The 24072-nt window shown below is 48.3% G+C and overlaps 2 long non-coding RNA genes across 2 annotated transcripts; one reads left to right on the plus strand and one right to left on the minus strand.

The window, feature by feature from the left end:
• Positions 1 to 1261: 1261 nt before the first annotated feature.
• Positions 1262 to 2007, minus strand: LOC135366901 (uncharacterized). The gene is made up of 2 exons (XR_010414309.1): positions 1892 to 2007; positions 1262 to 1437 (listed from the first exon to the last, which is right to left on the minus strand). It is a non-coding gene; the product is annotated as an uncharacterized LOC135366901 (long non-coding RNA).
• Positions 2008 to 14189: 12182 nt separating this feature from the next.
• Positions 14190 to 14927, plus strand: LOC135366903 (uncharacterized). Its single transcript, XR_010414313.1, has 2 exons — positions 14190 to 14297; positions 14752 to 14927. It is a non-coding gene; the product is annotated as an uncharacterized LOC135366903 (long non-coding RNA).
• The last annotated feature ends 9145 nt before the right edge of the window (positions 14928 to 24072 follow it).

A 24072-nucleotide genomic window follows, 5' to 3' on the forward strand; every position in this document is an offset into this window, starting at 1 on the left:
AAGCAGGATTCTAAGAACTTTCTAGGGCCCCATCGCTAGTCATATGCAAAGGTTACTGCACCATCAAAATATATGTCCCTTAGGACAGCAATGGTAGACTAATTCGGTCCTGTTTAGTTAAGCTAAGCATTAGCAGCCCTGGCAACGTCCCTTGTGTGCTCTTTTAGTCTTGTCCCACGTCTTTTGTCTATCTCGACAATGTAGGTTGCATCACATTCTATGCACTCATCTTGATATGTACAGTGAAAATGCCTGATGGGTACTGTGCCCTCCAAATAGTGTATGAAATACGTTGGATGGAAGGAATGCGCACCACCGATTTGACTCCTTTGATGTTGTTTTTGATTGTTCTCTGTTGTAGGGACGATGTTACCTGGATAGGCAACGAAACGTTTTCTCTCTTTGTTCTTAATTGTTGTGTTAAGCCGGAGTTCTCAGTAAAGAATTTTACATTATGGACTTTGTTTGAATGATGATTAGTGGCGAGCTTCATACCCTGGCCCACTACTCTAATAATTGCTTGTGGTAGTGTGGCGAAATGGAATAACGAGCCTTGTAAACAATTTACTTGGCAATATATTTATTTATCTCTCATAGGTTGAAGAACGCAGTGTGGGGTTACGTAACGGAGGGGCATGTAATCATACAAGAGCGATCACCAAAAGGCCTTGCTTTTGACTAGATTAAAATGTGAAGCGATTGTAACATAATAAATGCTGCATGGTGGCGATATGATAGGTTCTCCTCACGAGTTGTCGCCAAGGTTACGGTTAGTTGAGAAACTGCATATCCAGGTAGCAAGGTCAAATTTTAATTAGGCTACTTTGGCCAACACGCGAGCATAGAGCACAGTGTCAAAAGCCCTTACAACATAAAAAAAATACTACATCTACGTGGACCCAGGAATCAAGACAGTAACAAAATGCTGTGAACGAATTCCACTACGTTAGTTTTGCCTGAATACCCTTTTGTAAAGCCATGCTGGAATTTAAAAAAAGAAATCGACAGACTCAACTTGGTTGACAACAGTAGTAGTTACTGGACACAGACTGTCCGCAACGCTACAAGGCTTCTGGACACGTTTAATTAGCAATTAGAGCTAATTGGGACCCCCCACATTAATCAGGACCCTCCAGGGAGTCATCACACTAATTGGGGAGCATCTAGGACGTGTCCAGACCACCCTGTGCGTTGCGGACAATCTGTGCCCATAAAAATAAAAAAAATAGGTAGAAAATAAAATAAAAAGATGGAAATAGAGTGGAGAGAAACAATTTATTCGAAAATCAACGATGCCGTGGCGAAGAACCCGCTCCGCAACACCCGAGTGACCAGCGCCCGCCATGTTGCTTGTTGACGACTGGTAGTTGCAGAGATCGACGACAGGTGGCCACTTAGTTGCAAGGCATCACACCAGATGGCGCCACCATCATAGCTCTGGACGAGAACGACAGAGGAGAAGATACTAGCGGCAGGTAAAAATGGCAGCACTGCTGAACAAGTCTAGGCATGCGAGAGAAAAGGTCTAACCGCTACTGCTAAACAGAAAACAGTACACATCGGGGAAAAAGGCTTACGGGGGGACGATCGCTTAGGCCTAACCACAACACTACGCAGCTAACACAAGGCGGGAACCACACATCGCTAAACATGCGAGAAAAGGCTTGCTCACCGCAAAACAAGTCTAAGCATGCGAGAAAAGGAGCGCGCTTGGGCATAACCTCAACACTACGCAGCTAACACAAGGCGGGAACCACACATCTCTAAACATGCGTCAACAGGCTTGGACACCGCAAAACAAGTCTAAACATGCGAGAAAAGGCTTAGCACGAGCGCGGTCACCGCTAAACACGGCAAACATACGAGAAAAGGAGCGCGTCAAATCACTCACCTTTTCCCCCCGCGGCAACTTCCAGGCAGAAACTGAGCGAGCGCGGAGAACATACGTCTGCTCTCTACGAGAGGCAGCCAGAAACTGAGCGAGCGCGCGGAGCGCACGTCCGTCTTCCGCGACGGTCCGAGAGAAACTGAGAGAGGCGACGCGCGCGCGCGCCCTCTGCTCCACCCGTCCGCGCATGCGCGCGCGCTGCTAGCTCCCTCTGTGCCGGCCGCGGGTGTTTTCGGTTTCGGCTCTCTGCTGCGCGCGCGCGCGCGCTCCTAGCGGCGACGGGTGGCTTTTCAGTTTCGCTTTCATTCTCTGTTCTTTGCGCGCGCGCGTTTATCTCTATAAAGGCAGCGCGCACAGCGCTCGCGTCATCATTCTGACCGATACGTGGAAAACGCCATGTGTGGTTTATTCTCCTGCGTTTCTCGTCGTCGCAAGGAAAAGACAAAAAACGAAGAACTTCGCGATTTTATACGCGGCATCGTGGAGGAAGCCTTTCAAGTCCACCGTCTGGAATGGTTGCAAGCACGTCAAGAAATGTGTCAGGACAAGATGAAGACGCTCGACCGCATCTTAGCGGCGGACAGACTGGCGAAAAAGAAGTCCAACTTTAGCCTGGACAATCTGTATTGGGAACGCAGTTCCGATGTAGAGGACGACGACGAGGATGTGTAAATAAAAGCGATGCATTTCTCTTCGAGTCTCAGTCTCTTCTTTCTCTTCGTGAAACGTGTACGCACGCAACATGTCTTCCCCCGAACCTTTTCGTTTCCGTCATCCTTTTCGCTGTATCTTAAGCGGTCCCTCCATGTGCGGCAAATCTACGTTCGTTGCTAACGTGCTGAGGAACCTGAACGACGTGGTGGACAAGCCTCCGTCACAAATATTCTACGTGCAGAAATATGCTTCGCCGAGCATGCAGGACGAATTCGGGGACTCCGTAAAATTTACCAAGGAGCTACCGCGAGAGTGGGACACGTCGCGCGCTACGCTGATCGTCGTCGACGATCACATGACCGACGCCGGTTCCTTGAAGGAGGTGACCGATCTTTTCATTCGGGGTTCTCACCACGCCAACGCGTCGATCTTCTTACTCGTTCAAAACATCTTTTTCGACAGTAGCCATTTTAGAACAATATCCTACAACGCCAGTTACGTCGTCCTGTGGCGCACTGTGCGCAGCGTGCACCAGATGGAACATTTCGGCCAACAGCTATTTGGCAGAAAAAGATTGGAGTATTTTCTGGACGCATATAAACAAGCGATGTCGTCGCCCCACGCATATTTACTCGTGGATCTTCACAACTATACGCACGAGGATCACAGGTTGCGTAGCAATATCTTTCCGGGAGAACATCAATATATCTACGCTCCGAAATGAATCTCCGCCCTCACCTCACTTTACTCAAAGTACTCTCCACTCTACCCCCTCCACGCCGCCGCGACGTCTTGAGACGTTCGTCCTCTTCCGACATGAAACACCTCTCCGAAATTTGCCTCAATGTATTGAACGGAAAGGTGGCTCTAGCTCCAGATACGTTCGCGCGTTTGAAGAAGCACAAACGCTTTTTACGACGGCTCGCCTACAAAAAGATTCACAAGAATCCGCAACATTTGAAGCGCTATCTGTCTCAGCAGCGAGGACAGGGCGTTCTTTCGTCGGTGGTTCCTCTCCTGCTTTCCGCCGTGTTGAACCTTTTCGCCAATGGCCAAGAGAATTGAAGTGACCACCTCCTCCTCCTCCATCGGAAACATTCTTTCCTCGAAGGAGAGTGACGACGTCAAAGTGAAACTCATACTGCAAGCACTGTATCGCATACTCAAGCAGTACGGATTTGACCCCTACGACAATAAAAACAAGGCGTCCGACGCTACAAATGACTTTGACTATTCGCTCCTCTCTCCAGAGGTGGACGAAGAGGAAGCGGAAAGGGTCGTCTCGGAATTAAAGAAGGTTCTTTCCTGGGATCGCGAGGGTTGTGTCTCCGTGTCGGGCAAGCCCATCAGACACTCCTCCGTTTACGAACTCGTCAATTATTTGTTGCAACGTAAGACGGGAAAGAAACCTTCCTGGTTCCCCAAAGTCTCGAAACTATTGCGTCTGATTTCTCTACCCAAATCTCGCGAGCCTCAACAGCAGCAGCAGCAGCAACAGCAGGCCTCCATTGCGTGGACGACTTATGGAGGGATATGAGAAACCAGAGGGTGGTTTGGGGGGTGTGGAACGTTATAGAAAAGCGCATCACTTGAGCAAAAAGAAGGCTCTCGCCATTCTCAGAAAGCTGGATGCCTACACGCTCCACCATCCGGTCAGAAGAAAGTTTAATAGGAGACGCATCATCGCGCTCAAGATCAACGACGTGTGGCAAATGGACCTCGCCGATTTTTCAAAATACAAGAGATTCAACGGTGGCTACCGCTACATTCTCGTGGCAATCGATTCCCTCTCCCGCTTTCTGCGCACCCTCCCACTAAAGACGAAGCGCCCCGCCGAAATGAAAAGGGCCATGATAAGACTTTTTCGGGGAGGTAACGTACCTACACGCATCTTTTGCGACAGAGAATTCTACAACAAGACCGTCAAGGAGTATCTCTCACGAAAGAAGGTACACATGTATTCTACCTTCTCTCCAGTAATCAAAGCATCGCAGGCAGAGCGCGTCATACGCACTTTACGCGACAGAATATTCCGTTATTTTAGAGTAACGGGAAAATACCACTTCGTTTCCGCGCTTTCCAAGATCGTGCGCGACTACAACACCACCAAACACAGGACTTTGGGCATCAGCCCGTCCGAAGTCACGCCCGAAAACGAATTGGAGCTGTTCAATAAGATAAATGGGAAGCCCGTCGTACCCTCCGTGAAAAAGAAGCTCAAACTGGGGGATAAAGTGAGGGTCCTACTTCACAGAAAAGGTTTTCATAAGAGCTCGGAAGGGAGTTGGTCGCCTCAGATTTTCACCGTCTCCCGCCTGAGAGACACCTCTCCTCCCGTCGTACACCTGGAAGATTACCGGGGTAAGGAAGTGGACGGATCTTTCTACCCGGAGGAGGTACTCGTCGTAACCTGAGACGCCAATCAGCCTTGGCCAGTAACGAAAGTGCTGAGAAAGAAGCAACTGAACGGTCAGAGCTTCTCCTTGGTTCGCTGGTTCGGTTACGACAAAGAACACGACAGTTGGGTTCCGAGCAGCGACGTGGTCAAGATTGGGAAATGATGTCAGACATCTACGTCCACCTGCTCTCGAATGCCAGCATGGATAAGTTTCCCTCGAATAAACTCAACGCCTTCACGGTAGCTTTCGATAGTCCGCTTCAGCTCTCGAATCGGTATAAAGTCAGTCTGATGGATCTCAGCATAAGTAACGATTTTTTAAATATCGGCTACGAAAGGCAAGATGCGAAAATCGAGGTTTCTTTCGAGGACACGGTGGAAGCCGGCAGAACTTTTCGTGTCACCTCGGATCTCGAGAGGGATTTGGGAAAAGCCCTTTCGGAATTCAACGTTTCTTTCACGTACAATAAATCGCGATACGACTTCGTCTTACCCGTGGACGTGAAAGCCGTGGAATTGGACCCTCGGCTCGCACAGGCGCTCGACGCCTCGCTAGCGTCCCGCGAAGCAGGTCGTGCGGTGAAACCCCCCAAATTGAGCGAACGCGAAGCCACCTCCATCTTATTGGAGCACGCCGCACCCGTCGCTTTCGGCGACGTCACTCTGAATTCGAAAACCACGTCCCTACGGAACACACTCAACAAGTATTTCCAGACGCACAAGCTGGACGCCTCGCTCGAATTCGCGGATAACGTCTACTCTCTGAAAACGCCGAAAGGGTTGCACGTACCGGAACCCTTTGTCAAGCTGCTACATCTCACACCCGTCGAGGGACACGAAGAAACGCTACGCGTCTCTCTCCCCGTAGCGCGCCAATTTTCTTTCACGATCAAGACGAAAATTCCTCGATCTTTGCAAGTACATGTGCCTCCCGGCTATTATGCGACGCCGCAAGCACTTCTAAATGCGATTAACCAGCGCGTAGGCGAACGGGCACGCTTCAGCTTCGACGGAATCGAACAGAAATGTAAAATTCGGCTTTCCGAGGGCACCTCCACCCTAAGACTTTCCGAGTACCTGGCCGTGCTTTTGGGCTTCGAATCGCGTACCGTGTTCACGGGGGAGGAGGAGGATGCCACGAGCTCCGTCGAGGTACTCCTGGAACCCCCGTTTCACAACATAATCGTCTACACGGATATCGTGGAACCCACGTACGTGGGGAGTGGGAAAAAACCGATATTAAAAATACTACCCTTTTATTACGAGAAAGACAAGCACGTCGTCACCTACACGTTAGATAACATCCAGTATTTTAACTTGTCTCAATTCGAAATTCCCTCAGTGACGATCGTTCTCGCGGACGAAACGGGAAGACGTTTGCCGTTGCGGTCCAAAGGCAGAACCAATCTAACGTTGCATTTCAAATATGTACCGTAATTCACCCAAAATAACCCCCTGTACACGGGACCCCTTTTCCAACGAGGGGGCGGTGTGTTGAGCAACATATCCAAGTTTATCGTTGCCATCTGGCAGCAAATAAAACCGATCGCCAAGAGAACGTTGAAGCGCTTGGCTCGGAATTTGGCCGATGGCGAAGGAATATCGCGCGCAGTAAAAAAGACAGCCATAGCAACAGGGAGAGACGTGCTGGATTCCATGTAGGGCTCTGGAAACAACAATGGGAAGAAACGCCGCAAACGACAACAAAAGGCGCCGACACACGACGCACCTGCAGATATCTTTGGTACGCCGTGAAGGTCACACATCCGCTGCGCGCGCTCCGTCATGACGTCAACGAAAGGAAAAATACAGACGCCGATCTGTCTAACGAGTGATGTGATGATATTCGAACCCCCTTCCATTCAATACGGCGTGGAAGATACTTCGTACCAACTTTTTTATCCGGTCGACGGAGTAAATAATTCCTTGATCGAGTTTTGTATTCAAAATTTGCAAAGGGCACACTTGGATCTCTACGGCAGTTTCGTGTCTTTGACCGTGCGCATTGTTCGCGACGACGGGGAAGAAATGGACGAGAAAGATGTCGTTTTCCCAATAAACCACCTGTTGAGCGGCATGTTTAAGACGGTCACCGTTTATGCGAACAACAAGCTCGTCAGTTCCAACGAGTTGTACGCCTACAGGAGTATTTTGGACGTGGTGCTTCATTCCACGCCCATGGCTCAAGAAACAGTGCACGCGGCTGGACTTTATGTCGAGGACGACGAACATTTAACGGACGATTACGACGTCTCGTCTCGCGGTCCGAAACAACGTTACGAAGCGACGAAGGGTGGAAAATACTTTAACCTGGTCGGTCAGATCAATACCGACCTGTTTCAACAGCCGCGCCTGATGGTACCTGCCGTCGAAATTCGCGTCGTTTTCCTATTAAACAACGACGAATTTAAACTCGTATCGGTCCCCAAAGACAAGAAAACGTACAATTACGAGGTGGACATTAAAGAAATGACGTTACACTTGAAAAAGGTGACGCTGGCACCTTCCCTGTTTTTGGAATACGAGCGTCGGCTTCAGACCACGCCGGCCATCTACGTGTTACGCGGATTGGAAACCAAGGTGCGGAGCTTGAGTGCCGGGAGCTTGGACGCTCACTTTGAAAACGTTTACCCCGAAAGGGTACCTTCCAAATTATGTGTCGCCCTGCTCGCCACGTCCGACTTTCTCGGCGACATCCAATCGAACCCCTACAAATTCCGTCATTACGACCTGTCTCATTCGATCCTCTCCGTGGACGGCCAGCAAGTGCGAGCCGAGTACGACTTTCAGAACGACCTCGTCAAAATTCCCTACTTTAACTTCTTGCAAGAACTGGGAGAGAAACATTTCAAGTATAGCTACGAGCGATTTAAAACGAACGGGTTCCTCCTCTACTTCAACCTGGACGTGGACAAGTGTTCTTCTCCTTCGCATTTGAATGAGTGGCGAAAAGGAAACGTTCGCCTGCAATTACGCTTCGCTAAAGCCCTTCCACACGCGGTCACCGTCCTCTTGATTTCCGAGTGTCCCAAGCTCATGTACGTCGACAAGGACCGTACGGTCACCTTCCCATAAGAAAAGATGTACGAGAGCGACATCTTGGAACTCGTGTCCCTGAACCCCCTCGCTTCCTCCATGCTGAGAGGCATTTGCGCTTCCAACGAAGCCTTCGTTTTACGCAAGCCCGGTTATTTAATCATCAATACGGAAGAGCGAAGAAGACGCGGGCAGCACTGGGTGCTCTACCTGAAAAACTACGACGGGTCTACCGTGTTTTTCGACAGCTACGGACTTCCCCCCATTGAAGCAAACCTTCGAAGGACTTTACCTGTAGTGGACGAGTATAACGACAAGTGTATTCAATCACCCTTTTCGCCTTACTGCGGGCTTTTTTGTATCTACGTAGCCACGCGCATGTCGAAACGCTACAGCTTGAAAAGTTGTGTATCCATAGCTATACTTGAAATGTTTCTCTCCCAGTTCTTGCAAGAAGTTAAAGTAGGGAATTTTGACGAGGTCGTTCTGAAAGTCGTACTCGGCTCGCACTTGCTGGCCGTCCACGGAGAGCATCGAATGAGACAGGTCGTAATGACGGAATTTGTAGGGGTTCGATTGGATGTCGCCGAGAAAGTCGGACGTGGCGAGCAGGGCGACGCATAATTTGGAAGGTACCCTTTCGGGGTAAACGTTTTCAAAGTGAGCGTCCAAGCTCCCGGCACTCAAGCTCCGCACCTTGGTTTCCAATCCGCGTAACACGTAGATGGCCGGCGTGGTCTGAAGCCGACGCTCGTATTTCAAAAACAGGGAAGGTGCCAGCGTCACCTTTTTCAAGTGTAACGTCATTTCTTTAATGTCCACCTCGTAATTGTACGTTTTCTTGTCTTTGGGGACCGATACGAGTTTAAATTCGTCGTTGTTTAATAGGAAAACGACGCGAATTTCGACGGCAGGTACCATCAGGCGCGGCTGTTGAAACAGGTCGGTATTGATCTGACCGACCAGGTTAAAGTATTTTCCACCCTTCGTCGCTTCGTAACGTTATTTCGTACCGCGAGACGAGACGTCGTAATCGTCCGTTAAATGTTCGTCGTCCTCGACATAAAGTCTAGCCGCGTGCACTGTTTCTTGAGCCATGGGCGTGGAATGAAGCACCACGTCCAAAATACTCCTGTAGGCGTACAACTCATTGGAACTGACGAGCTTGTTGTTCGCATAAACGGTGACCGTCTTAAACATGCCGCTCAACAGGTGGTTTATTGGGAAAACGACATCTTTCTCGTCCATTTCTTCCCCGTCGTCGCGAACAATGCGCACGGTCAAAGACACGAAACTGCCGTAGAGATCCAAGTGTGCCCTTTGCAAATTTTGAATACAAAACTCGATCACGGAATTATTTACTCCGTTGACCGGATAAAAAAGTTGATACGAAGTATCTTCCACGCCGTATTGAATGGAAGGGGGTTCGAATATCATCACATCACTCGTTAGACAGATCGGCGTCTGTATTTTTCCTTTCGTTGACGTCATGACGGAGCGCGCGCAGCGGATGTGTGACCTTCACGGCGTACCAAAGATATCTGCAGGTGCGTCGTGTGTCGGCGCCTTTTGTTGTCATTTGCGGCGTTTCTTCCCATTGTTGTTTCCAGAGCCCTCCATGGAATCCAGCACGTCTCTCCCTGTTGCTATGGCTGTCTTTTTTACTGCGCGTGATATTCCTTCGCCATCGGCCAAATTCCGAGCCAAGCGCTTCAACGTTCTCTTGGCGATCGGTTTTATTTGCTGCCAGATGGGAACGATAAACTTGGATATGTTGCTCAACACACCGCCCCCTTGTTGGAAAAGGGGTCCCGTGTACACGGGGATTATTTTGGGTGAATTACGGTACATATTTGAAATGCAACGTTAGATTGGTTCTGCCTTTGGACCGCAACGGCAAACGTCTTCCCGTTTCGTCCGCGAGAACGATCGTCACTGAGGGAATTTCGAATTGAGACAAGTTAAAATACTGGATGTTATCTAACGTGTAGGTGATGACGTGCTTGTCTTTCTCGTAATAAAAGGGTAGTATTTTTAATATCGGTTTTTTCCCACTCCCCACGTACGTGGGTTCCACGATATCCGTGTAGACGATTATGTTGTGAAACGGGGGTTCCAGGAGTACCTCGACGGAGCTCGTGGCATCCTCCTCCTCCCCCGTGAACACGGTACGCGATTCGAAGCCCAAAAGCACGGCCAGGTACTCGGAAAGTCTTAGGGTGGAGGTGCCCTCGGAAAGCCAAATTTTACATTTCTGTTCGATTCCGTCGAAGCTGAAGCGTGCCCGTTCGCCTACGCGCTGGTTAATCGCATTTAGAAGTGCTTGCGGCGTCGCATAATAGCCGGGAGGCACATGTACTTGCAAAGATCGAGGAATTTTCGTCTTGATCGTGAAAGAAAATTGGCGCGCTACGGGGAGAGAGACGCGTAGCGTTTCTTCGTGTCCCTCGACGGGTGTGAGATGTAGCAGCTTGACAAAGGGTTCCGGTATGTGCAACCCTTTCGGCGTTTTCAGAGAGTAGACGTTATCCGCGAATTCGAGCGAGGCGTCCAGCTTGTGCATCTGGAAATACTTGTTGAGTGTGTTCCGTAGGGACGTGGTTTTCGAATTCAGAGTGACGTCGCCGAAAGCGACGGGTGCGGCGTGCTCCAATAAGATGGAGGTGGCTTCGCGTTCGCTCAATTTGGGGGGTTTCACCCCACGACCTGCTTCGCGGGACGCTAGCGAGGCGTCGAGCGCCTGTGCGAGCCGAGGGTCCAATTCCACGGCTTTCACGTCCACAGGTAAGACGAAGTCGTATCGCGATTTATTGTACGCGAAAGAAACGTTGAATTCCGAAAGGGCTTTTCCCAAATCCCTCTCGAGATCCGAGGTGACACGAAAAGTTCTGCCGGCTTCCACCGTGTCCTCGAAAGAAACCTCGATTTTCGCATCTTGCCTTTCGTAGCCGATATTTAAAAAATCGTTACTTATGCTGAGATCCATCAGACCGACTTTATACCGATTCGAGAGCTGAAGCGGACTATCGAAAGCTACCGTGAAGGCGTTGAGTTTATTCGAGGGAAACTTATCCATGCTGGCATTCGAGAGCAGGTGGACGTAGATGTCTGACATCATTTCCCAATCTTGACCACGTCGGTGCTCGGAACCCAACTGTCGTGTTCTTTGTCGTAACCGAACCAGCGAACCAAGGAGAAGCTCTGACCGTTCAGTTGCTTCTTTCTCAGCACTTTCGTTACTGGCCAAGGCTGATTGGCGTCTCGGCTTACGACGAGTACCTCCTCCGGGTAGAAAGATCCGTCCACTTCCTTACCCCGGTAATCTTCCAGGTGTACGACGGGAGGAGAGGTGTCTCTCAGGCGGGAGACGGTGAAAATCTGAGGCGACCAACTCCCTTCCGAGCTCTTATGAAAACCTTTTCTGTGAAGTAGGACCCTCACTTTATCCCCCAGTTTGAGCTTCTTTTTCACGGAGGGTACGACGGGCTTCCCATTTATCTTATTGAACAGCTCCAATTCGTTTTCGGGCGTGACTTCGGACGGGCTGATGCCCAAAGTCCTGTGTTTGGTGGTGTTGTAGTCGCGCACGATCTTGGGAATCGCGGAAACGAAGTGGTATTTTCCCGTTACTCTAAAATAACGGAATATTCTGTCGCGTAAAGTGCGTATGACGCGCTCTCCCTGCGATGCTTTGATTACTGGAGAGAAGGTAGAATACATGTGTACCTTCTTTCGTGAGAGATAACTCCTTGACGGTCTTGTTGTAGAATTCTCTGTCGCAAAAGATGCGTGTAGGTACGTTACCTCCCCGAAAAAGTCTTATCATGGCCCTTTTCATTTCGGCGGGGCGCTTCGTCTTTAGTGGGAGGGTGCGCAGAAAGCGGGAGAGGGAATCGATTGCCACGAGAATGTAGCGGTAGCCACCGTTGAATCTCTTGTATTTTGAAAAATCGGCGAGGTCCATTTGCCACACGTCGTTGATCTTGAGCGCGATGATGCGTCTCCTATTAAACTTTCTTCTGACCGGATGGTGGAGCGTGTAGGCATCCAGCTTTCTGAGAATGGCGAGAGCCTTCTTTTTGCTCAAGTGATGCGCTTTTCTATAACGTTCCACACCCCCCAAACCACCCTCTGGTTTCTCATATCCCTCCATAAGTCGTCCACGCAATGGAGGCCTGCTGTTGCTGCTGCTGTTGAGGCTCGCGAGATTTGGGTAGAGAAATCAGACGCAATAGTTTCGAGACTTTGGGGAACCAGGAAGGTTTCTTTCCCGTCTTACGTTGCAACAAATAATTGACGAGTTCGTAAACGGAGGAGTGTCTGATGGGCTTGCCCGACACGGAGACACAACCCTCGCGATCCCAGGAAAGAACCTTCTTTAATTCCGAGACGACCCTTTCCGCTTCCTCTTCGTCCACCTCTGGAGAGAGGAGCGAATAGTCAAAGTCATTTGTAGCGTCGGACGCCTTGTTTTTATTGTCGTAGGGGTCAAATCCGTACTGCTTGAGTATGCGATACAGTGCTTGCAGTATGAGTTTCACTTTGACGTCGTCACTCTCCTTCGAGGAAAGAATGTTTCCGATGGAGGAGGAGGAGGTGGTCACTTCAATTCTCTTGGCCATTGGCGAAAAGGTTCAACACGGCGGAAAGCAGGAGAGGAACCACCGACGAAAGAACGCCCTGTCCTCGCTGCTGAGACAGATAGCGCTTCAAACGTTGCGGATTCTTGTGAATCTTTTTGTAGGCGAGCCGTCGTAAAAAGCGTTTGTGCTTCTTCAAACGCGCGAACGTATCTGGAGCTAGAGCCACCTTTCCGTTCAATACATTGAGGCAAATTTCGGAGAGGTGTTTCATGTCGGACGAGGACGAACGTCTCAAGACGTCGCGGCGGCGTGGAGGGGGTAGAGTGGAGAGTACTTCGAGTAAAGTGAGGTGAGGGCGGAGATTCATTTCGGAGCGTAGATATATTGACGTTCTCCCGGAAAGATATTGCTACGCAACCTGTGATCCTCGTGCGTATAGTTGTGAAGATCCACGAGTAAATATGCGTGGGGCGACGACATCGCTTGTTTATATGCGTCCAGAAAATACTCCAATCTTTTTCTGCCAAATAGCTGTTGGCCGAAATGTTCCATCTGGTGCACGCTGCGCACGGTGCGCCACAGGACGACGTAACTGGCGTTGTAGGATATTGTTCTAAAATGGCTACTGTCGAAAAAGATGTTTTGAACGAGTAAGAAGATCGACGCGTTGGCGTGGTGAGAACCCCGAATGAAAAGATCGGTCACCTCCTTCAAGGAACCGGCGTCGGTCATGTGATCGTCGACGACGATCAGCGTAGCGCGCGACGTGTCCCACTCTCGCGGTAGCTCCTTGGTAAATTTTACGGAGTCCCCGAATTCGTCCTGCATGCTCGGCGAAGCATATTTCTGCACGTAGAATATTTGTGACGGAGGCTTGTCCACCACGTCGTTCAGGTTCCTCAGCACGTTAGCAACGAACGTAGATTTGCCGCACATGGAGGGACCGCTTAAGATACAGCGAAAAGGATGACGAAAACGAAAAGGTTCGGGGGAAGACATGTTGCGTGCGTACACGTTTCACGAAGAGAAAGAAGAGACTGAGACTCGAAGAGAAATGCATCGCTTTTATTTACACATCCTCGTCGTTGTCCTCTACATCGGAACTGCGTTCCCAATACAGATTGTCCAGGCTAAAGTTGGACTTCTTTTTCGCCAGTCTGTCCGCCGCTAAGATGCGGTCGAGCGTCTTCATCTTGTCCTGACACATTTCTTGACGTGCTTGCAACCATTCCAGACGGTGGACTTGAAAGGCTCCCTCCACGATGCCGCGTATAAATTCGCGAAGTTCTTCGTTTTTTGTCTTTTCCTTGCGACGACGAGAAACGCAGGAGAATAAACCACACATGGCGTTTTCCACGTATCGGTCAGAATGATGACGCGAGCGCGGTGCGCGCTGCCTTTATAGAGATAAACGCGCGCGCGCAAAGAACGGAGAATGAAAGCGAAACTGAAAAGCCACCCGTCGCCGCTAGGAGCGCGCGCGCGCGCACAGCAGAGAGCCGAAACCGAAAACACCCGCGGCCGGCGCAGAGGGAGCTAGCAGCGCGCGCGCATGCGCGGACGGGTGGAGCAGAGGGCGCGCGCGCGCGTCGCCTCTCTCAGTTTCTCTCGGACCGTCGCGGAAGACGGACGTGCGCTCCGCGCGCTCGCTCAGTTTCTGGCTGCCTCTCGTAGAGAGCAGACATATGTTCTCCGCGCTCACTCAGTTTCTGCCTGGAAGTTGCCGCGGGGGGAAAAGGTGAGTGATTTGACGCGCTCCTTTTCTCGTATGTTTGCCGTGTTTAGCGGTGACCGCGCTCGTGCTAAGCCTTTTCTCGCATGTTTAGACTTGTTTTGCGGTGTCCAAGCCTGTTGACGCATGTTTAGAGATGTGTGGTTCCCGCCTTGTGTTAGCTGCGTAGTGTTGAGGTTATGCCCAAGCGAGCTCCTTTTCTCGCATGTTTAGACTTGTTTTGCGGTGAGCAAGCCTTTTCTCGCATGTTTAGCGATGTGTGGTTCCCGCCTTGTGTTAGCTGCGTAGTGTTGTGGTTAGGCCTAAGCGATCGTCCCCCCGTAAGCCTTTTTCCCCGATGTGTACTGTTTTCTGTTTAGCAGTAGCGGTTAGACCTTTTCTCTCGCATGCCTAGACTTGTTCAGCAGTGCTGCCATTTTTACCTGCCGCTAGTATCTTCTCCTCTGTCGTTCTCGTCCAGAGCTATGATGGTGGCGCCATCTGGTGTGATGCCTTGCAACTAAGTGGCCACCTGTCGTCGATCTCTGCAACTACCAGTCGTCAACAAGCAACATGGCGGGCGCTGGTCACTCGGGTGTTGCGGAGCGGGTTCTTCGCCGCGGCATCGTTGATTTTCGAATAAATTGTTTCTCTCCACTCTATTTCCATCTTTTTATTTTATTTTCTACCTATTTTTTTATTTTTATGGGCACAGATTGTCCGCAACGCACAGGGTGGTCTGGACACGTCCTAGATGCCCCCCAATTAGTGTGATGACTCCCTGGAGGGTCCTGATTAATGTGGGGGGTCCCAATTAGCTCTAATTGCTAATTAAACGTGTCCAGAAGCCTTGTAGCGTTGCGGACAGTCTGTGTCCAGTAACTACTACTGACAACGTGGTAGTACATGATGTGCTCCATTAATTTACAGGGAACCCTAAAAAGTGGGGCTGGTTAATAGATAGAAGGAACATAGTTGTCAACTCTTCTGAAGACAGGAATTAGCTTGAGACCTATGTCCTCGACTCACACTCGTACTAAGCACCTTTCACACAGATTAACGTATCTTCGTTCCAGCTCTTTCACTTTCAGATGGTCATCTCTGTTGAGTGGTCTGTCATTCTTGTAATACAGATTGGAATTGAAATGCTGGTGCATAAGGGATCCTCTGATAGAAAAGTGTTTGCTTTTAGTCATCTTAATGTTTCCGAAAACGAAAACAAACTTCACGGTAACTATTCTTCTGATATGAGCAATTCCAGGATGACAGCAAAAAATATATCTCGCGATATCATTATATCCACCTGGCACTTAAATTGAATAATGGCAGTTGAAGATGATGATGATTCAATTTAATGGTGCATAAGCAACTCGTGCTATAGTGTGCCAAAACCATGGTAAAACTGTGACTTGTTAAATATCAGACGATTATACTAAAATAATATACTTTGTTGGTTGGTAAATTGAGATATAGACAAAAACATGATATGATAAAAATAAACAATTGAAGAAAAGGCAACTGTTGGCATTGTGTGACTGATGTCGAGCTTTCCACACTAGGTGTTGAATAATAATGTACGCTGATATGCTGTAGCATATAATGTACAATCATACACACGCTCAATATGTGGTGGATATGTGAAACCAATATACACATACTTACATTTTAAACTTTCTTGAAAAAGGCAGTCCAAGTCTGTCGGATTTGCCAGACTCTATACAAAGCCAGTAAGCTCAGCGAGGAAAGACTGTTTCATCTTTCGAAAGCGGAGCTGCAGCTACCACGACGCTTCATCATCTCAATGCTTCGGGGCGGCATAGCCTAGTAAGAAGCCATCAGAAGGATCTCATAAAGATAACTTGGTTGAAAAAGTGGAGGGTTCTGTGGGATACGTAAGAAAGCATACGCGTTACACAACAGCTACGAGAATGATCGACTTCACTTGCATGGTTTTCAGTACGTAGACTTGGAACTGAAAAATAAATCTGCTAACCTTGTTGAAACTACTTTTCCGTCAGGACCACACGAGAACACACTTGGTTTCTTTAGTTGAAGGCATCATCAGGTCCCCATGCTCCTTTGAGATGCAGCAGACAGAATTTCGCTGAGGCGAGTGACTGCCGTTGCGGTTCGTCGCTTCGCAGCAGACCAAGAACAGTACACCGCAACGATAGGTGAAACGTTCAGAATATGGCGACCAACTCCAACATCAACCCAATGACCCGAACAAAGAGGATGAACCGGGAGTCACACAAGTTCGCAGTTCGCAAGCTCGGCATACGGCATCCATTACAGCTGACGGGATACGGAAGCATATATTTAACGCCTTGTACAGATTGAAAAGAAAATCGTAGAAACTGTTGCAGGTGATAAATGCAGGGTATATTTTTCTTTTTGAGGCTCTGTAACAAAAACATATTAACATAGAAATGCCATTTCATGAAGGAAATTGACAGGTATTGCGTGACCATGTGACGCGTTTGAGCGAATTGTGGGTGTTGCGAGTGGCCCCCGTGTTGACGTCATCTTGATGGTGGGCCGGGGTGGATATTCTATATCAACGTATGTTTTCTCGGTTTGACGCTATGCGTGCTGTACTCGGATGAAGTCGAATGTTTAAAATTCGAGTTTAGAGAAACCGTGGGGTTTTAATGCGTGAATTTTCGCATGGAGAGTCCTTGTTGGGTACTTTATCGACTGCAAGTACGAAAGAGCTCCCACAGTTTCTGGTCAGAGTCCCTTTCAACTTCAAACGGCGAGAGCCGAAAGGGAGAGGAGAGGGCGAGAGGCGAGAGTGGCAGGTGGCAGCTGGAGGCGTCGTAGCAAGTTGGTTTTGTCTTCAGTAGCCGTTAGCCGTCGCAAGGATAGTGCATCTCCTGTGCAGTATTTACGTGTGTTTCACTGCGCTTTGTGAGACAATGCGATGACAATGGTTCCTGTGCAACACATTGTCGATTTCCCGGAAGAGTTTTGACGCCACGAAAACGTAAACGGCGTAGGGGCAAGAACGCACTGTGAAACGCTAATCGGACTGCACGTCGCGAATGTTTGCAGGTATGAGTGATGACCGTGGTGTTTTGATTACTATTAATTAGATGTTTCATTTAAGAAACTTCGGAGGAACTTGAAGAGAAACAGGATAAGAAGATTCCGAATGTACGGTGAAAAGGAATGGGGTGTATGTCGCGACCTGCATGGGAAACAGGAGTGTCTTGTCATCTTCTCTAAGAAAATACAAGATGTGAGGTGGCCAACGAACGAAAGCTCCCTGTGTTCCGTGAGTGCATCGCACAGTCAGGCATATGCTTTGTCTAGACACAGTGAGTGATCAGACTTATACTACGTGGTATGTACATGTAGAGATATATTGACTATTTCTTTCTGCTCAGTGTATGCTTTTAGCAGAATAAACGGCAATTACTTGCGCAATATGTGCATTTCTACGCATTATTTTCGATCATGCATGCAGTGGTCCCAGCTGCTAAGTGGCAGGATCCCGGACCACTTAGCAGAAGGGACCACTGGACCAATTCCACTGGTTCCATCTCAAGTGGGACCATCGTGAAGCTGGTTCCACTTTCAACTGGTCGCAGTCACCAAGTGGTCCCACACTCAAAGTGGGACCTGTCCAATAAACCACTTTGAAGTGGTCCCACTCCAGATTTTTGCCTGGGTCTTCTGCTAGTCATCACTAGCTTCTGCCTGTTTTCATAAGGTAACGAGTTCATTGTTTATTTCTACCGAATCTTTTTGTAGCCTGAACATTGTCTATCTCTATCGAACCCTTTTCAAGGGTCAGTTTCATTTACAACAACCTAGCTCGCAAGTCGTCGATCCCCACAGGAAATGCGGTTGGTATGGTTTTCATGCAAGATGGACGTGGAAGTAATTTGCCTGTACGTTATCAGGTCACGGGTTATAAAGTACGAGTACTTACCAGAAAACAAGCGAACATGTTATCTGCAACTCTGGCACAACATATGTTTCACGCACGTTTTGTCGAACACTTTATTAGCTGCAAATAGTAAAATAAATGAACTGAATTATGTCCCGAAAGCGCACTTCATGCGGTACCGATGGTTGAACACTCATTCCAAACCACTGGTAATCCCAAGCGTGTTAAGTTCTTCAGGAACAAATCACAAAACAACCAGACACAAACCTTCAGCCGTCACCGCTCTGCTAACCCTAAATACCGTCGAATGAAAACAACACCAACGAACATCCTGATTGGCTTGCGAGACTGGCTGCCCAGGCTGCAGAGTAACAGGGCAGCATAGCAACCAAAAATTCGGATACGGGAGCAGCAGGGAATTTCTGCAGCTAGGCAGCGCTGCAGCTGCTCTCACCCAGTGCTATATGGGACCGCTGGTGTCGCTGCAGCTCTGCTGCTGTTGCTCTGCTGCTGCTGCTCAAATCGAGGCTATGGGACCCCGTCTTAATTCCACGTCACGAGCATTGCCTACCGTTCGAGCGCTCATTAGCCCCTTCCAAACCACGATTTATGAATTCCTTGATTTATGAAGAATCTTCCCTTCTAGCACCCGCCACATTGAGATTTGGGAAGAAATGTTTCGTGGTGTGTCGTTTTGCACTATTAGGGACTGCTGAAAAAATTTTCGTAAAAATTTGCGATAGCTTTGTGAGGGCCGAGCAGGTCCGCTGGATCATTTCGCGTGGAATCGCCCAGCTGTCATTCTGCATGGCATGTAAACTGGGGGAAAAGTGAGGGGATATCTCCAAACATTTAGGGGTGTAGGGTAGTCTGGTCAGAGTTGTGCCTAACTCGTTACAAGTAACTCGTTACTTGGTAACGGTTACTTTTTTTGGTAACGAAGTAACGATTCAGTTACTTTAAAAAAAACGGTAATAGTAACGGAATCAGTTACAAAAATTGGTAACTCGTTACTGATGTTACTCGTTCCTTTTCTACAGCGCGGGAGAGCACATTTCGGCACTCCGTGTGGTGCAATGAGTGGACCTGCGTGACCACGACCACGTGTGACTCAAAGTATTATTGCAGTCCCTCGTTGGATGTGATGTTGACGTGCTGAATCGTCTTAAACAAAGGCCCTTGTCTTTTCTCTTGTTTCCGTGATCTCCGACCATCACTCCTTCCCAAGGATGGGTACCAATTGTGCTATGGCTACAAAAAACGCGTTTCGACTTCTAGCCTTTTCTTGTCTTTGCTAAGCTTCTGAGAGCCCTAAAATATGACGCAGCCCATCGTCTGTTTTTGGGAACCGTTGGTGATCGGTGACACGAAAACCGGTGTCTTTTCTTGTGTTTCCATAACCTCCGATCACCCCCACTTCGGCAGCAGACGTCATCACACCAAAGAGAACGAAGATCAGATCAGAAGATCAGATGTAAATTTCGAGTATCAGCTTCTTGTGAAGTGCAATTTCTCATTAATAATGAGTTGAAGGCAAGTGACGGCATGTTTGTTGGCTCCTTTAACTATGCGGCTGTAACGAAAAAGTAACTCGTTACGTGTGAGTAACGAGAACTCGTTACTTTTGTATGTTGGTAACGAGTAACGGTATTTAGTTCCTATTTTTTTGGTAACGGGCACAAGTCTGAGTCTGGTCAAATCACTGCAGCGGAATACACATGACATTACAGAAAACCAGTTGTTGCCAAAGTTTATTAGGAAAGTTGAAGTTACATCAAATTAATGGACCATGGACATGGTAGGTCAGTTTCATTTCGGTAGCCTTTGATCCACTACGGCCCTGTGAGATTCAGTGCTCTCTCGTCTTTGTGTATATCTTTTTAGTAAGTTTGATCGAAAAGACAGAGACCCAGTTTTCTTATTTTGTTTTCCCTGATATGACCGGCCTCGGTGGCCCAGTCTGTAGCGTGTTCGCCTTCTGATCGCGGGTTCGAACCCGGCTGAGGACGCCAGTAACTTGGTGGCAGGGTACAACTTACTTAGAAACGGGGTGCCGTGTGATGAGCTTTCACCGCACGTTAAAGAGCCCTCAGGTGGGCAAAAGTAATCCACAGACCGACCGCTGTGGCGTCGCTCATGATCTCAGTTGTCTCGCGACGTAAACCCCCAATTATACAATTATTATTCCCTGATAGGAGCAGCCTTTTGTAGGAAGTCCTCTTACAGTTAGACAGTTCGATCTGGACATATGCCATACTGCAATTCTGTTTGACATTCCGCCAGCCTATTCAGTAGATCTTTCATTTTGTTAATATCACGACAGTAATAACCAACACTTTTACAACATGTCAAGGCCGCGAAACGCGACTGGGAGTACACGTGCACAAACCGCAACTCTCGCCTGTCATGCAAACAAAAAGCAAGACAGAAAACGTCATGCTCTCTGCCCTCTTTACTGGCCCTCCCTAACACACCCTCTCTGTACCTGGAATCGGTACCGAAAACGGTCTCCCGTGGTAAGAAACATTCGATGGTCTGCAGCACGGGTGAGGATAACCACTCGCGACACTAAGCTAACACGAAAATGAGCCAGCTGCTGGGAGTTCTTCTCCAACGTGGTCGCAGCTATGTCGGTGAACATGTGATCAAGGACAAAACAAGCTGGAAGACGGTGGGCCGAGCGCATGTGTGCCCGCATCCGAGCTTGTTAAAAGCTCATACACGTCCGTATTCAACACGTATCTGGTTGTATATTATTCTTTAAACATTTAGCTGTCTCCAGTTGCAAGCGGACCCGAATATTACTTCTCTTCATCAGTGACACTTTGATGCTATCGACGCATAACCCCTGTCAATATTTTGTATTTCCAGCTTGGCAATACCATATCATGCTGGGCTAGGCAGCAACCGCATGGAGCACTTTTGTCAACTGAATCGCAGCAGAACTTGAAAGCAACGGTGACCTACTAAGCGAACAATAGACGACGGACCGATGAGCCGGTTTCTGCGAAGGATAGATATTTAGTCTGAGGAGAGGAAGTGACACCACCCGACGGAACCGTGTGTGCCAATGAAAACACGCTTCACAGGAAATGCCAGAAGCACGTGACAAAGTCACCTGTGACCATGCCCGTGACCGCTTTTTTTTTTCTTTTTTTTTCCTTGCGGGCTTTGCCCTCTTCGCCCTGCCGCCTAGAAGGACACGCAGATGGCTCGTCGCGCGGACTTCGACGTGGATATATTAATATCGGAGGTTTCAAGGAGGCCACCCCTTTGGAACGTCAAACTTCTTCAGTCTAAGGACATCAACTTAAAATATATGCTTTGGCAGGAGGTGGCAAGGTGTGTGCAAGGCGAAGGTGTCTAAATGAAACATCCAAATATTATTTGTGGCACATGGCAAATCGGAAATGTGTGAGGAGATAACGGTAACAAAAATGCAGTCTGATATTCCTTTAGTGAGCATTGCTAGAAACACTCATAAGCCAACATTCTCTTCGTATCTCAAAATTTCTTGTAAACACCCGATTTCTAGATGTTATTAGCACAGTACTTTTTCAAGAACCGCTAAAATATTATATATGTTACTAAACAGTGCGTAGAGCAGTTTACTACAATAAGCATTGCCACCCCGCGTGCAACAAGCGGTGGTAAACGCTAGGCCGACGCCTCACCATGACAACCAGAGGTGGGGAAATTACTTTTATTTTGTAATGCATTACCATTACTCATTACTTGCATAACAAACTAATGCATTACATTACTCATTACTTTTTGGATATTAGTAATGCATTAGTAATGTCATTACTTTAACAAAGTAATGGCATTACTGTGGCATTACATTTACGTTTTAGGGTATAAGCCTCAAAGATGCTATGCATAAGTTTTTCCCTTGTTTTTTTTTTTTTTTTTGCTAACAGCAATAGCCACCCGAGTATCCCCAAATTGGTGCCAGTAAATCCCCGCAGAAACAAGTCTTATAGGCAAAAACTATAGATAAGATTTATTGCAGATGCCTTTTCTAGCATTATGGAGCCGGCGGATGAAGCCCAGCCTACAGAAAAATTGGCAGAAAAACTACCTCTGACAGAACAAGAGAAACTAACACCGTACCATACCAAAACAGTGAATCACTACAGCAAATGTTACGTGATACCTTCATAGAGGCTATGTTTCTATTTCACTGATTATCCTTTACTCCAAATGCACACAGGAGAAAATCGGTGATATCATCACGTAGACACTTGTGACACACGCCGCCGACTGTTGAACCCTTGCAGAATTCCCCAGGCTGCGCCTTTCTCTTTCCTTGTTGCCCTGTGCTCATTGTTAAAGGCGGGTTGAAGAAAACCTGGTTGGTTCCCAATCTTCACGTGGCTCAATGAACATTCAACAAAAGTAATGAGTAATGCATGGAATGTAATGCATTACCGTTACTCATTACTTGCTGGCGAAGTGTAATTGATTACCAGTACTCATTACTCAAAAGTAATGCATTACTTTGTAATGCATTACTCCCCACCTCTGATGACAACCTCAACATGGACATTCTGCTCCATGCGGTTGCATACCTTCGATACCGTTCCGTTCACGCTGAGTTGGCGTCCGTTGGCCAGATTCAGTTGGCAAAAGTTGCTCCATGCGGTTGCCGCCCTACAGACGATGAAGTTGACAGTCAGAACGACGAGGAAGCTGGCAAGGTGGTGAGTTTGAGTTTGATTATAGAAAAAAAACCGGAAGATATTGAATTCGTCACTGACGAATTCTGCTACTCCCACAAGGAGAAAGAAAAGGAGAAAAGGAGAAAGAAAAGAAAAGGTGAAAAGCTAAAAATAGAAACACATCACCCCTCCCAATCACCGAACTGTACGTGCATATGCGTAGCTACATCCCCTACAAGTGAGCTGAAGTGCAAGAAACAAAACTGCAACGGGGAACTCGACGACACATGCCTAGCATGCGGTCCTAAAATACAGATTCCATCTCACTGCTCACTATGAATTTGACAAGCGCTGACAATGCCGCATCTCTCTTCCCGGGTTCCCATACACCCAGCACCTTGACTATATCGAAGGTTCTAATGTCCATGCGGTCTAGAGCAAACTTCAATGTAGCCCTTTGGGATGCATATCTTGTGCAGTGCATAACGATGTGTTCCGTGTTTTCCACAGATGCACACACTGGACAGTTTGCTGAACTAGCCCTGCCGACTTTATGGAGAAACTGTTGACCGTACGGAACGTTAAGGCGAAACCGATGCAAGAGTGTTTGTATAGGTCGCGGTATGCTGGACGGAACACGGAATTTCAGATCCGGGTCAATCTGATGAAGCAAGGATGACCGCCTGTCGACTTGTAACCATTGCCTTCTGCAAATGTCTTCTGTCAGCAATTTTAACATGTGCTTCACATCTGACGTGGAATATATCACCGTGTGTTCCGTTGACGATAGGTGCGCTATGTCCGCCATCTCATCTGCAGCTTCATTACCGCGTATGCCAACATGTCCAGGAATCCACTGAAGCAGTATGTCGTGGCCAGTGTCTACTGCTTTCTTGTATGCGATGAGAATGTCCCGTACTATTGGCGCCATACAGCCACTTCCCAAGAATGATGTTATGGCTTGGAGGCCGGCCTTTGAGTCGCAATATATTACCTATTGCGCAGGCTCCTGGCGTGCGGCCACATACTGCATTGCAAGCTGCATGGCTACCAATTCCGCAGCTGTCGACGATGTTCTGTGGGAAAGCCTTGCCATTCCTTCTCTACTATGCTGTGGTACAACAAACGCTGATGAAGACCCAGACGTTGACGTCGACCCGTCTGTGAAAATTGCGGTCCTAGCACGATGGCTCTCCATCAGAGACAGACAGTACTGTTTCAACACTGGGGATGGTAGTGAAGCTTT

This window comes from Ornithodoros turicata, chromosome 1 (genome assembly GCF_037126465.1).
Source record: "Ornithodoros turicata isolate Travis chromosome 1, ASM3712646v1, whole genome shotgun sequence".
Taxonomy (NCBI): Eukaryota; Metazoa; Arthropoda; class Arachnida; order Ixodida; family Argasidae; genus Ornithodoros; species Ornithodoros turicata.